The sequence below is a fragment of the Pseudophryne corroboree genome, chromosome 1 (assembly GCF_028390025.1).
Source record: "Pseudophryne corroboree isolate aPseCor3 chromosome 1, aPseCor3.hap2, whole genome shotgun sequence".
Classification (NCBI taxonomy): Eukaryota; Metazoa; Chordata; class Amphibia; order Anura; family Myobatrachidae; genus Pseudophryne; species Pseudophryne corroboree.
This window is the reverse complement of record NC_086444.1, coordinates 851107371-851120883: the sequence shown is the minus strand read 5'-3', so window position 1 is coordinate 851120883 and position 13513 is coordinate 851107371. Positions and strand designations below refer to the sequence as shown.

Here is a 13513-nt window from a genome sequence, read left to right as displayed (position 1 = left end):
GCTCGGTCAGACCGACCCTAAATCTAAAAGATCTGAATTTATTCCTGAAAAGGTTCAAGTTCAAGATGGAATCACTTCGGGCGGTGATTGCCAGTCTGGAGGAGGGGGACTACTTAGTGTCGGTGGACATAAAGGATGCTTACCTGCATGTTCCCATTAATCCTCCTCACCAGGCTTATCTGAGATTCGCAATTCAGGATTGCCATTACCAATTCCAGACGTTACCTTTCGGTCTCTCCACGGCGCCGAGGGTATTCACCAAGGTGATGGCGGAGATGATGGTCCTTCTTTGTCAGAAAAGAGTCAATATAATCCATTATCTGGATGACCTCCTGATAAAGGTGAGATCCAGGGAGCAGTTATTACAAAACATATCCCTCTCCCTGTCAATACTTCAACAACACGGGTGGATCATACATTACCCAAAGTCAGAACAGACGACAAGGTTGTCTTTCCTCGGGATGATTCTGGACACAGAAGTTCAGAGAGTATTTCTTCCGCTGGAAAAGGCTCTGGAAATCCACTCTGGAAATCCAGAAATGGTAAAACAGATATTGAAACCATCAAGATCTGTCGATCCATCAGTGCATTTGGTTGTTGGGGAAGATGGTGGCAGCCTACGAGGCTATACAGTTTGGCAGGTTCCATGCCAGAGTATTCCAGTGGGACCTGTTGGACAAGTGGTCGGGGTCACACCTAAACATGCACAGAAAGATAATCCTGTCGTCAAAAACCAGGATTTCGCTCCTGTGGTGGTTGCACAGCTCGCACCTGCTAGAGGGACGCATGTTCGGGATTCAGGACTGGGTCCTAGTAACCACGGATGCAAGTCTCCGAGGCTGGGGAGCAGTCTCTCAGGGAGAAAACTTCCAGGGACGTTGGTCACAACAGGAAGCCTGCCTTCACATAAACATTCTGGAGCTAAGAGCCATTTACAACGGCCTTCAACAAGCGGTACATCTTCTTCAAGACCGTCCCGTGCAGATCCAGGTGGACAATGTAACAGCAGTCGCATACATTAACAGGCAGGGCAGAACGAAAAGCAGAGCGGCAATGGCAGAGGCGACAAAAATCCTTGCGCTGGGCAGAAAACATCTACAAACTCTGTTGGCAATATTCATTCCGGGAGTAAACAACTGGGAAGTAGACTTCCTCAGCAGAAACGATCTCCATCCAGGAGAGTGGGCCCTCCACCAAGAAGTCTTCACAGAGGTGACAAGTCTTTGGGGAGTTCCTCAAATAGACATGATGGTATCTCGTCTCAACAAGAAGCTTCAGAGATACTGTTCCAGGTCGAGAGACCCTCAAGCAGTAGCAGTGGATGCACTGGTGAACCAGTGGGTGTTTCCGTCAGTGAATGTTTTTCCTCCACTTCCGCTGATCCCAAAAGTACTCAGGATCATAAGAAAGACAAGGGTTCGGGCAATCTTCATTTTGCCCCAGACTGGCCAAGAAGGGCTTGGTACCCAGATCTTCAGCAGTAACTCACAGGAGATCCTCGGCCTCTTCCTCCTCGGGAGCACCTGCTGCAGCAGGGGCCGTGTGTGTACCAAGACTTACCGCGGCTACGTTTGACGGCATGGCTGTTGTGCGCCGTATCCTAGCCAGGAAGGGTATTCCTAAGGAGGTCATCCCCACCATTATTCAGGAGAGAAAGGGAGTAACGTCAAAACATTACCACCGTATTTGGAGAAAATATGTGTCTTGGTGTGAATACAATAAAGCTCCTACGGCAGTTTCACTTAGGACGTTTTCTCCATTTTTTGCGGGATAGTGTGGAGACGGGCCTATGATTGGGATCAATCAAGGTCCAGATTTCGGCTTTGTCAGTGTTCTTCCAAAAACAATTGGCCTCTCTTCCAGAGGTTCAGACCCTCGTGAAAGGGGTTCTGCACATCCAGCCTCCATTCGTGCCTCCAGTGGCACCATGGGACCTTAACGTGGTATTGCAGTTCCTTCAATCGGATTGGTTTGAGCCTCTACAAAAGAGAGAGTTGAAGTTTCTCACTTGGAAAGTGGTGATGCTTTTGGCATTGGCATCCGCAAGGCGGGTGTCGGAATTGGGGGCTTTGTCTCACAAGAGCCCTTACCTGATTTTCCATGAAGATAGGGCAGAGCTGCGAACTCGCCAATATTTTCTTCCAAAGGTGGTTTCTGCTTTTCACATAAACCAACCTATTGTGGTGCCAGTAGTTACTGACACATTTACTGATTCAAAGTCTCTAGATGTGGTTAGAGTTTTGAAAATCTATGTTGCTAGAACAGCTCGTATACGGAAAACAGAGGCTCTGTTTGTCCTGTATGATCACAACAAGATTGGCTGTCCTGCTTCCAAGCAGACTATTGCATGTTGGATTAGAAATATGATTCAGCAAGCTCATACTACGGCTGGATTGCCGTTACCGACGTCGGTAAAGGCCCACTCCACTAGGAAGGTGGGCTCATCCTGGGCGGCTGCCCAGGGGGTCTCAGCATTACAACTTTGCTGAGCAGCTACTTGGTCAGGGTTAAACACATTTGCTAAGTTCTGCGAGTTTGACACCTTGGCCGATGAGTACCTAAAGTTGGTCAATCTGTGCTGCAGGGTCATCCGCACTCTCCCACCCGTACTGGAGCTTTGGTATAGACCCCATGGTCTTGATGTCATCCCCAGCATCCTCTAGGATGTATGAGAAAATAGGATTTTGATAACCTACCGGTAAATCCTTTTCTCCTAGTCCGTAGAGGATGCTGGGCGCCCGTCCCAGTGCGTACTTTACCTGCAGTTTAATTATTACAGTTACACAAGTTGTGTTATCTTGGTTTCAGCATGTTGCTGCACTTAGTTCATGCCTGTTGGCGTGTGTTATGTTGAATGCCATGTGTGCGGCATGGTTGAGGGTGTGAGTTGGTAGATATCTCACCACTAGTTAAGTAATTCCTTTCCTCGAAATGTCAGTCTCCCTGGGCACAGTTCCTACAACTGAGGTCTGGAGGAGGGGCATAGAGGGAGGAGCCAGTTTACACCCAATGAAAAGTCTTTGGAGTGCCCATGTCTCCTGCGGATCCCGTCTATACCCCATGGTCTTGATGTCGTCCCCAGCATCCTCTGTGGACTAGGAGAAAAGGATTTACCGGTAGGTTATCAAAATCCTATTTTTAAATATCCGGACATTTTAGACAGTGTAAAAGTAATGTTCCATGGATCTGTAACCCACCACCATGTTGTAGCTAAGCAAATGTGGAGTTTAACTGATAATTGTCATTGCCAACTGTGCCTACTTCTGCCTTTCCTTGAAGACAACCTGGGCGAACAGGCAAGTATGATGCAATTGCTGTATCCTTCGTCTGGTGTAACCTACTGTATGTAGATTATGATCCTCTCACGTTCTAGAAAGTAACACACCTCCCAACATATAAAAATAAATTGGGACAAAGTGATCCTTGTCCCCATTCAGCTCAGCTTAACCTCCTGCTTTGTCTAAACCTCACCAAATGTCACCATTTCTGATGGGCTACATAGCTGTGGGGGCCTCAGTGTTGGATAGTCCTGCCAAAATATGGACTGTGAGAAGAATGCCTTATCGAAAACGGAAGAGTGAGCTTAAAACTAGTTACAGCATTTTGTAAACTTGTTATACGAAAATAAATGGTAGTTTTATAAAAATGAACAACTGCCATTCTTTCTTTAAACTAGGCACTTCTTTTTAATACTGTAGGGGCATTTATCAAAACTCGCATTTCCAATGTGATCTGGGTACAATGGTATTGCCTAAGATCGCACTGCAGGATGTGACTTTCAAAAGCCTCTGTCTCTGTGCTGCCAGGGCTCCTGTGCATGTGCGGTCCCGCTGACCAATGCATGTGCAGCCGCCATTACCTGGGGGAACCCTCTCTTGGCTGAATCTGTGATGTTTATCCCATAGGCTACAGCATACTACTGACATTTTTGGATGGCGGTGGCTGTGGGGGCCAATCTCCTGAATGCTTTGCACTCCAGAAGTTTATCAATCTGACAGCATTGTATCTCCCATTGAAACCTATTGGGGCTGCAGCTGCTGCTGGATATTGAGGGATTCAGGGGCGTTTTAAGAGAGGAAAGGACCCGTGTGCAGCCTCCGTCATGGGCCACCTTCTCTCCGGCAGCAGTAGACTCTGGCATAATGCATAATGCCAGTGTCTACTACGCATGCGCAGGTCTCTCCAGGGTGCATGCGCAAAACACTCGGAAATGGGCATGGCAGCCATTTTCCAAGTGATTCCTGTCTGCAATGCAGGGCCGCCGTTTCGGGACTCCGGTAGGGTAAGTATAATATGTGGGTGCGGTGTGGGCCCCCCTGGACCCAGGGGCCCATGTGCACTGCACACACTGCACCCATTACAGAAATGCCTACGGGGGGGGGTCTCAGCAGATGTCAGAGAAATCTGTTGTGGTCCCTCTGTAATACATTAAGGGGATGCTAAATATTTGCATTTAACCCCCTAATACAGAGTTTTCGTAGTTTAAGCCGCAAATATGCAATGATAAATAGGCCCCATAGAGATGTTTTCCTGTGCTGACTTCATTTGAAACTATCTGTAATTCCCAGACTTGCCTGCCTTTTACTGTTATGTATTTATTTATTATTGTTATGTCCACCCCCTCTTTATCTTCATCTCTCTCCTCCTGCTCTCTCTCCCTTAAAAACAATCTCTCCCCCCCCCCCCCCCCCCACCCCCCCCAGCCCGCAATCCCCCACTGACTCTCTCTATCCCTCACTCACTCCATTGCATTTCTGACACTGGCCTGGAGGGTCAAAGCTCATACCAACTAAATATCAATTACATACCAATACCCCTTTCACATCGCACAAATAACCCGGTATCGACACGGCATATTGCCGTGTCGACACGGGTCAGTGTGCGATGTGAAAGCACTTTCCAAGAATTAGCGGGTCGTCTGACCCGGTAATTCAACCCGGTATAAAAGAAGGATTATACCCGGGTTGAATACCCGGTCCAGGTGCAGTGTGCAGTGTGAATGGGAGCCACGTCGATGCGACATGGTTCCCATTCACAGCATAGGGAGAGGCGGCGCAGGAGATGAGCTCATCTCCCAGCGCCGCCTCCACCCCCGTCCCTGCTGTTGCTGCGCCCCCCCCCCCCGATGCTATGGCAACCGACCCAGTATATTTTCGGGTCGGAAAGCCAGCAGAGGGGAGCAAATGCCGGATCCCACCCGGTAAGGACACGTTTCTTTTACCGGGTGGGATCCGGCATTTGCGATCTGAATGCGGTATAACATTCCAACGTGATGACATCGTTTTTTATCAGCAGTCAATTTCAAAATATTGAGGTTAATAAAAGTAAATAAAATGATATGGAAATCTACACTATTTATACATTTTATTTTACTCATGTACACAGTACAGGTTGAGTCTCCCTTATCCAAAATGCTTGGGACCAGAGGTATTTTGGATATCGGATTTTTCCGTATTTTGGAATAATTGCATACCATAATGAGATATCATGGTGATGGGAACTAAATATAAGCACAGAATGCATTTACCGTATATACTCGAGTATAAGTCGACCCGAATATAAGCCGAGGCACCTAATTCTACCACAAAAACCTGGGAAAACTTATTGACTCGAGTATAAGCCTAGGGTGGGAAATGCAGCTCTAGCCGTACACAGCCCTCAGTGCCAGATATGCCCTCATAGTGCCAGATATGCCCCCACAGTGCTGCCAGATATGCCCCCACAGTGCTGCCAGATATGCCCCCACAGTGCTGCCAGATATGCCCCCACAGTGCTGCCAGATATGCCCCCACAGTGCTGCCAGATATGCCCCCACAGTGCTGCCAGTTATGCCCCCACAGTGCTGCCAGTTATGCCCCCACAGTGCTGCCAGATATGCCCCCACAGTGCTGCCAGATATGCCCCCACAGTGCTGCCAGTTATGCCCCCACAGTGCTGCCAGATATGCCCCCACAGTGCTGCCAGATATGCCCCCACAGTGCTGCCAGTTATGCCCCCACAGTGCTGCCAGTTATGCCCCCACAGTGCTGCCAGATATGCCCCCACAGTGCTGCCAGATATGCCCCCACAGTGCTGCCAGATATGCCCCCACAGTGCTGCCAGATATGCCCCCACAGTGCTGCCAGATATGCCCCCACAGTGCTGCCAGTTATGCCCCCACAGTGCTGCCAGATATGCCCCCACAGTGCTGCCAGATATGCCCCCACAGTGCTGCCAGTTATGCCCCCACAGTGCTGCCAGATATGCCCCCACAGTGCTGCCAGATATGCCCCCACAGTGCTGCCAGTTATGCCCCCACAGTGCTGCCAGATATGCCCCCACAGTGCTGCCAGATATGCCCCCACAGTGCTGCCAGATACGTTCCCTCCCCAAGTGCCAGGTATGCCCCACAGTGCTGTTACTTACCCCTCCGTCGATCCCGCGCTGTCTTCTGGAGGGACACGAAGCACACAGCGTGCGCGGCTCTCCTGTGTCCCTCCTGCATCTTCGGCGGCCGCGGCGGGTCTATTATAGGAAGTGCCGGTTCGTGATCAGAGGTCACGAACGGGTATTTCCTGTAATAGAACCGCCGCTGCTGCCGCCGGAGATGCAGGAGGGACACAGGAGCGCCGCGCGCTGTGCGCTCCATGTCCCTCCTTCACACTGCTCTGCCTCTGCCTGCACTGACTCGAGTATAAGCCGAGGTGGCTTTTTCAGCACAAAAAAAAGTGCTGAAAAAGTCGGCTTATACTCGAGTATATACGGTATGTTACATATACACCTTGTACACACAGCCTGAAGGTCATTTTAGCCAATATTTTTTATAACTTTGTGCATTAAACAAAGTGTGTGTACATTCACACAATTCATTTATGTTTCATATACACCTTATACACACACACAGCCTGAAGGTCATTTAATACAATATTTTTAATAACTTTGTGTATTAAACAAAGTTTGTGTACATTGAGCCATCAGAAAACAAAGGTTTCACTATCTCACTCTCCCTCAGAAAAGTCCGTATTTCGGAATATTCCGTATTTCGGAATATTTGGATATGGGATACTCAACCTGTATTATCATGGGCAGAAAATGACCCCATAAAGGCCATGGTTAAATTCTGAATATAGATAATCTTGATATTATTTGAATATAGTTCACAGGGACTTTTAGGTTAGATGTATCACACATTATATGTTCCTGTCTCTATATGAAAAAAGGGAAACCTGATCAGACATGTAACACTCATCACATGAAATACAAGGAAAGCTGAGTCAACCTGTTTGACCCCCTCTGCCAGGCAAATGGCCCACAGTAAAGCATTATTTTTTATATATGCATAGCATACAAGGAAAACAACAGCTGTTAAAAGCACACTCAAAATACAATACTTTGTCCTCACTTTTAATAGAGTTTGAAGCTTAGCCTCAATGCAGCAAATTGTACTACTGTATGTACTTAGAAATACAATACAACGGGAAGGCCACAAAGCGCTATGTTTAACTTAAGAAAGTCTTTGCATGTGATATCTTCTCAAAATAGAATATCAGGCCCAATGGTTTTCACAAGATTCCTCCAGATAAAAGAAAAAAGAGAAGTTAGCAAAAAAGGAAAAATAACCTTTCAATGGTTGATACATACGTTTTAAAGGTTAGCATAACATCTATATATTGTGTGCGCTAAAGGGAAAGACAGGATTACTCTATTTTTTTGCTCCTCTCATTTTTATGTAACATCTGGGAGAATTTTGTAAAAATCATTGAGCTCGATATTCCATTTTGAGAAGGTATCAACTCCAAAGACTTAAGCATATCGCTTTGTGGCCTTCCCGTTGGAATACATATGATATACCGGCTGACGGGATGCCTGCTGTTAGTATCCTGACAGTGGCATCCTGGCAGCTGGCATACTGGCAGCGAATCCCCTCGTGGGCTTACTGCGCTCACCACAGGTTATATTCCTACTCGTGTGGTGGTATGGACCCACCACCTGAGTGCGAATACGGCATTTAGCCATCCTGACAGGTGGTATATTAACCGCATACCCTTCCTGTTATATTGCATTTCTGTGTACTTTTGGGGGTTGGGTGACCCCTGGGTTGGACTTTAGAGCAGGTTTCTGCAATTTTCTTGTTTCATATGTACTTAATGAGCACTCACATTACTTAATAATATTGTACGGAACATAAACTGTTGTGAATACTGCCAGCAACATTGAAATTGACGACCAGGCACGTGAACACTTTTAAGAAAGTGTATAGTATGTGTACAGATCTGGTCACTTCCTACAACCAACTCAGGTCTTTATGTGAAACATGAAGACACAGGGGTAAATTTACTAAGGTCCCGATTTTGACCGAGATGCCGTTTTTTCATCAAAGTGTCATCTCGGTAATTTACTAAGCAATAATCACGGCAGTGATGAGGGCATTCGTAATTTTTTGGAAGTCCAACAAAAAAAATACAAATGAATACACCATCGGTCAAAACTAGAGATGAGCGGGTTCGGTTCCTCGGAATCCGAACCCGCCCGAACTTCATGTTTTTTTTCACGGGTCCGAGCGACGCGGATCTTCCCGCCTTGCTCGGTTAACCCGAGCGCGCCCGAACGTCATCATGACGCTGTTGGATTCTCGCGAGACTCGGATTCTATATAAGGAGCCGCGCGTCGCCGCCATTTTCACACGTGCATTGAGATTGATAGGGAGAGGACGTGGCTGGCGTCCTCTCCATTTAGATTAGAAGAGAGAGAGTGAGATTGATTTGAGACAGAGACACTTGATTTACTGGAGCTTAGGAGTACTGTAGAGAGTGCAGAGTTTAGTAGTGACTGACCACAGTGACCACCAGACAGTGCAGTTTTATTTAATATAATCCGTTCTCTGCCTGAAAAAAACGATACACAGTGACTCAGTCACATACCATATCTGTGTGCACTGCTCAGCCCAGTGTGCTGCATCATCTATATATATATCTGACTGTGCTCACACAGCTTATAATTGTGGGGGAGACTGGGGAGCAGTGCCAGTTATAGGTTATAGCAGGAGCCAGGAGTACATATTATTAAAATTAAACAGTGCACACTTTTGCTGCAGGAGTGCCACTGCCAGTGTGACTGACCAGTGACCTGACCACACTGACCACCAGTATAGTTAGTAGTATACTATATTGTGATTGCCTGAAAAAGTTAAACACTCATCGTGTGACTTGTGTGGTGTTTTTTTTTTTATTCTATAAAAAACTCATTCTGCTGACAGACAGTGTCCAGCAGGTCCGTCATTATATAATATATACCTGTCCGGCTGCAGTAGTGATATATATATATTTTTTATATCATTATTTATCATCCAGTCGCAGCAGACACAGTACGGTAGTTCACGGCTGTAGCTACCTCTGTGTCGGCACTCGGCAGTCCATCCATAATTGTATACCACCTACCCGTGGTTTTTTTTCTTTCTTCTTTATACATACATACTACATCTCTTTATCAACCAGTCTATATTAGCAGCAGACACAGTACAGTAGTCCACGGCTGTAGCTACCTCTGTGTCGGCACTCGGCAGTCCATCCATAATTGTATACCACCTACCCGTGGTTTTTTTTTCTTTCTTCTTTATACATACATACTACATCTCTTTATCAACCAGTCTATATTAGCAGCAGACACAGTACAGTACGGTAGTCCACGGCTGTAGCTACCTCTGTGTCGGCACTCGGCAGTCCGTCCATAATTGTATACCACCTACCCGTGGTTTTTTTTTTCTTTCTTCTTTATACATACATACTACATCTCTTTATCAACCAGTCTATATTAGCAGCAGACACAGTACAGTAGTCCACGGCTGTAGCTACCTCTGTGTCGGCACTCGGCAGTCCATCCATAATTGTATACCACCTACCCGTGGTTTTTTTCCTTTCTTCTTTATACATACATACTACATCTCTTTATCAACCAGTCTATATTAGCAGCAGACACAGTACAGTACGGTAGTCCACGGCTGTAGCTACCTCTGTGTCGGCACTCGGCAGTCCGTCCATAATTGTATACCACCTACCCGGGGTTTTTTTTTCTTTCTTCTTTATACATACATACTACATCTCTTTATCAACCAGTCTATATTAGCAGCAGACACAGTACAGTAGTCCACGGCTGTAGCTACCTCTGTGTCGGCACTCGGCAGTCCATCCATAATTGTATACCACCTACCCGTGGTTTTTTTTTCTTTCTTCTTTATACATACATACTACATTTCTTTATCAACCAGTCTATATTAGCAGCAGACACAGTACAGTACGGTAGTCCATGGCTGTAGCTACCTCTGTGTCGGCACTCGGCAGTCCGTCCATAATTGTATACCACCTACCCGTGGTTTTTTTTTCTTTCTTCTTTATACATACTACATCTCATTATCATCCAGTCTATATTAGCAGCAGACACAGTACAGTACGGTAGTCCACGGCTGTAGCTACCTCTGTGTCGGCACTCGGCAGTCCGTCCATAATTGTATACCACCTACCCGTGGTTTTTTTTTTTTCTTTCTTCTTTATACATACTACATCTCATTATCAACCAGTCTATATTAGCAGCAGACACAGTACGGTAGTCCACGGCTGTAGCTACCTCTGTGTCGGCACTCGGCAGTCCGTCCATAATTGTATACCACCTACCCGTGGTTTTTTCTTTCTTTCTTCTTTATACATACATCTCATTATCAACCAGTCTATATTAGCAGCAGACACAGTACGGTAGTCCACGGCTGTAGCTACCTCTGTGTCGGCACTCGGCAGTCCATCCATAATTGTATACCACCTACCCGTGGTTTTTTTTTCTTTCTTCTTTATACATACATACTACATCTCATTATCATCCAGTCTATATTAGCAGCAGACACAGTACAGTACAATAGTCCACGGCTGTAGCTACCTCTGTGTCGGCACTCGGCAGTCCATCCATAATTGTATACTAGTATCCATCCATCTCCATTGTTTACCTGAGGTGCCTTTTAGTTGTGCCTATTAAAATATGGAGAACAAAAATGTTGAGGTTCCAAAATTAGGGAAAGATCAAGATCCACTTCCACCTCGTGCTGAAGCTGCTGCCACTAGTCATGGCCGAGACGATGAAATGCCAGCAACGTCGTCTGCCAAGGCCGATGCCCAATGTCATAGTACAGAGCATGTCAAATCCAAAACACCAAATATCAGTAAAAAAAGGACTCCAAAACCTAAAATAAAATTGTCGGAGGAGAAGCGTAAACTTGCCAATATGCCATTTACCACACGGAGTGGCAAGGAACGGCTGAGGCCCTGGCCTATGTTCATGGCTAGTGGTTCAGCTTCACATGAGGATGGAAGCACTCAGCCTTTTGCTAGAAAACTGAAAAGACTCAAGCTGGCAAAAGCACCGCAAAGAACTGTGCGTTCTTCGAAATCCCAAATCCACAAGGAGAGTCCAATTGTGTCGGTTGCGATGCCTGACCTTCCCAACACTGGACGTGAAGAGCATGCGCCTTCCACCATTTGCACGCCCCCTGCAAGTGCTGGAAGGAGCACCCGCAGTCCAGTTCCTGATAGTCAGATTGAAGATGTCAGTGTTGAAGTACACCAGGATGAGGAGGATATGGGTGTTGCTGGCGCTGGGGAGGAAATTGACCAGGAGGATTCTGATGGTGAGGTGGTTTGTTTAAGTCAGGCACCCGGGGAGACACCTGTTGTCCGTGGGAGGAATATGGCCGTTGACATGCCTGGTGAAAATACCAAAAAAATCAGCTCTTCGGTGTGGAAGTATTTCACCAGAAATGCGGACAACATTTGTCAAGCCGTGTGTTCCCTTTGTCAAGCTGTAATAAGTAGGGGTAAGGACGTTAACCACCTCGGAACATCCTCCCTTATACGTCACCTGCAGCGCATTCATAATAAGTCAGTGACAAGTTCAAAAACTTTGGGCGACAGCGGAAGCAGTCCACTGACCAGTAAATCCCTTCCTCTTGTAACCAAGCTCACGCAAACCACCCCACCAACTCCCTCAGTGTCAATTTCCTCCTTCCCCAGGAATGCCAATAGTCCTGCAGGCCATGTCACTGGCAATTCTGACGAGTCCTCTCCTGCCTGGGATTCCTCCGATGCATCCTTGCGTGTAACGCCTACTGCTGCTGGCGCTGCTGTTGTTGCTGCTGGGAGTCGATGGTCATCCCAGAGGGGAAGTCGTAAGCCCACTTGTACTACTTCCAGTAAGCAATTGACTGTCCAACAGTCCTTTGCGAGGAAGATGAAATATCACAGCAGTCATCCTGCTGCAAAGCGGATAACTGAGGCCTTGACAACTATGTTGGTGTTAGACGTGCGTCCGGTATCCGCCGTTAGTTCACAGGGAACTAGACAATTTATTGAGGCAGTGTGCCCCCGTTACCAAATACCATCTAGGTTCCACTTCTGTAGGCAGGAGATACCGAGAATGTACACGGACGTCAGAAAAAGACTCACCAGTGTCCTAAAAAATGCAGTTGTACCCAATGTCCACTTAACCACGGACATGTGGACAAGTGGAGCAGGGCAGGGTCAGGACTATATGACTGTGACAGCCCACTGGGTAGATGTATGGACTCCAGCCGCAAGAACAGCAGCGGCGGCACCAGTAGCAGCATCTCGCAAACGCCAACTCTTTCCTAGGCAGGCTACGCTTTGTATCACCGCTTTCCAGAATACGCACACAGCTAAAAACCTCTTACGGCAACTGAGGAAGATCATCGCAGAATGGCTTACCCCAATTGGACTCTCCTGTGGATTTGTGGCATCGGACAACGCCAGCAATATTGTGTGTGCATTAAATATGGGCAAATTCCAGCACGTCCCATGTTTTGCACATACCTTGAATTTGGTGGTGCAGAATTTTTTTAAAAACGACAGGGGCGTGCAAGAGATGCTGTCGGTGGCCAGAAGAATTGCGGGACACTTTCGGCGTACAGGCACCACGTACAGAAGACTGGAGCACCACCAAAAACTACTGAACCTGCCCTGCCATCATCTGAAGCAAGAAGTGGTAACGAGGTGGAATTCAACCCTCTATATGCTTCAGAGGTTGGAGGAGCAGCAAAAGGCCATTCAAGCCTATACAATTGAGCACGATATAGGAGGTGGAATGCACCTGTCTCAAGTGCAGTGGAGAATGATTTCAACGTTGTGCAAGGTTCTGATGCCCTTTGAACTTGCCACACGTGAAGTCAGTTCAGACACTGCCAGCCTGAGTCAGGTCATTCCCCTCATCAGGCTTTTGCAGAAGAAGCTGGAGACATTGAAGGAGGAGCTAACACGGAGCGATTCCGCTAGGCATGTGGGACTTGTGGATGGAGCCCTTAATTCGCTTAACAAGGATTCACGGGTGGTCAATCTGTTGAAATCAGAGCACTACATTTTGGCCACCGTGCTCGATCCTAGATTTAAAACCTACCTTGGATCTCTCTTTCCGGCAGACACAAGTCTGCTGGGGTTGAAAGACCTGCTGGTGAGAAAATTGTCAAGTCAAGCGGAACGCGACC

General features: G+C 47.0%; 1 protein-coding gene across 3 annotated transcripts in view; it reads left to right on the top strand.

The window, feature by feature from the left end:
* The window catches only part of CFAP299 (cilia and flagella associated protein 299), a 1086689-nt gene that overhangs the window by 713223 nt on the left and 359953 nt on the right, over window positions 1-13513 (top strand). The window lies entirely within an intron of this gene.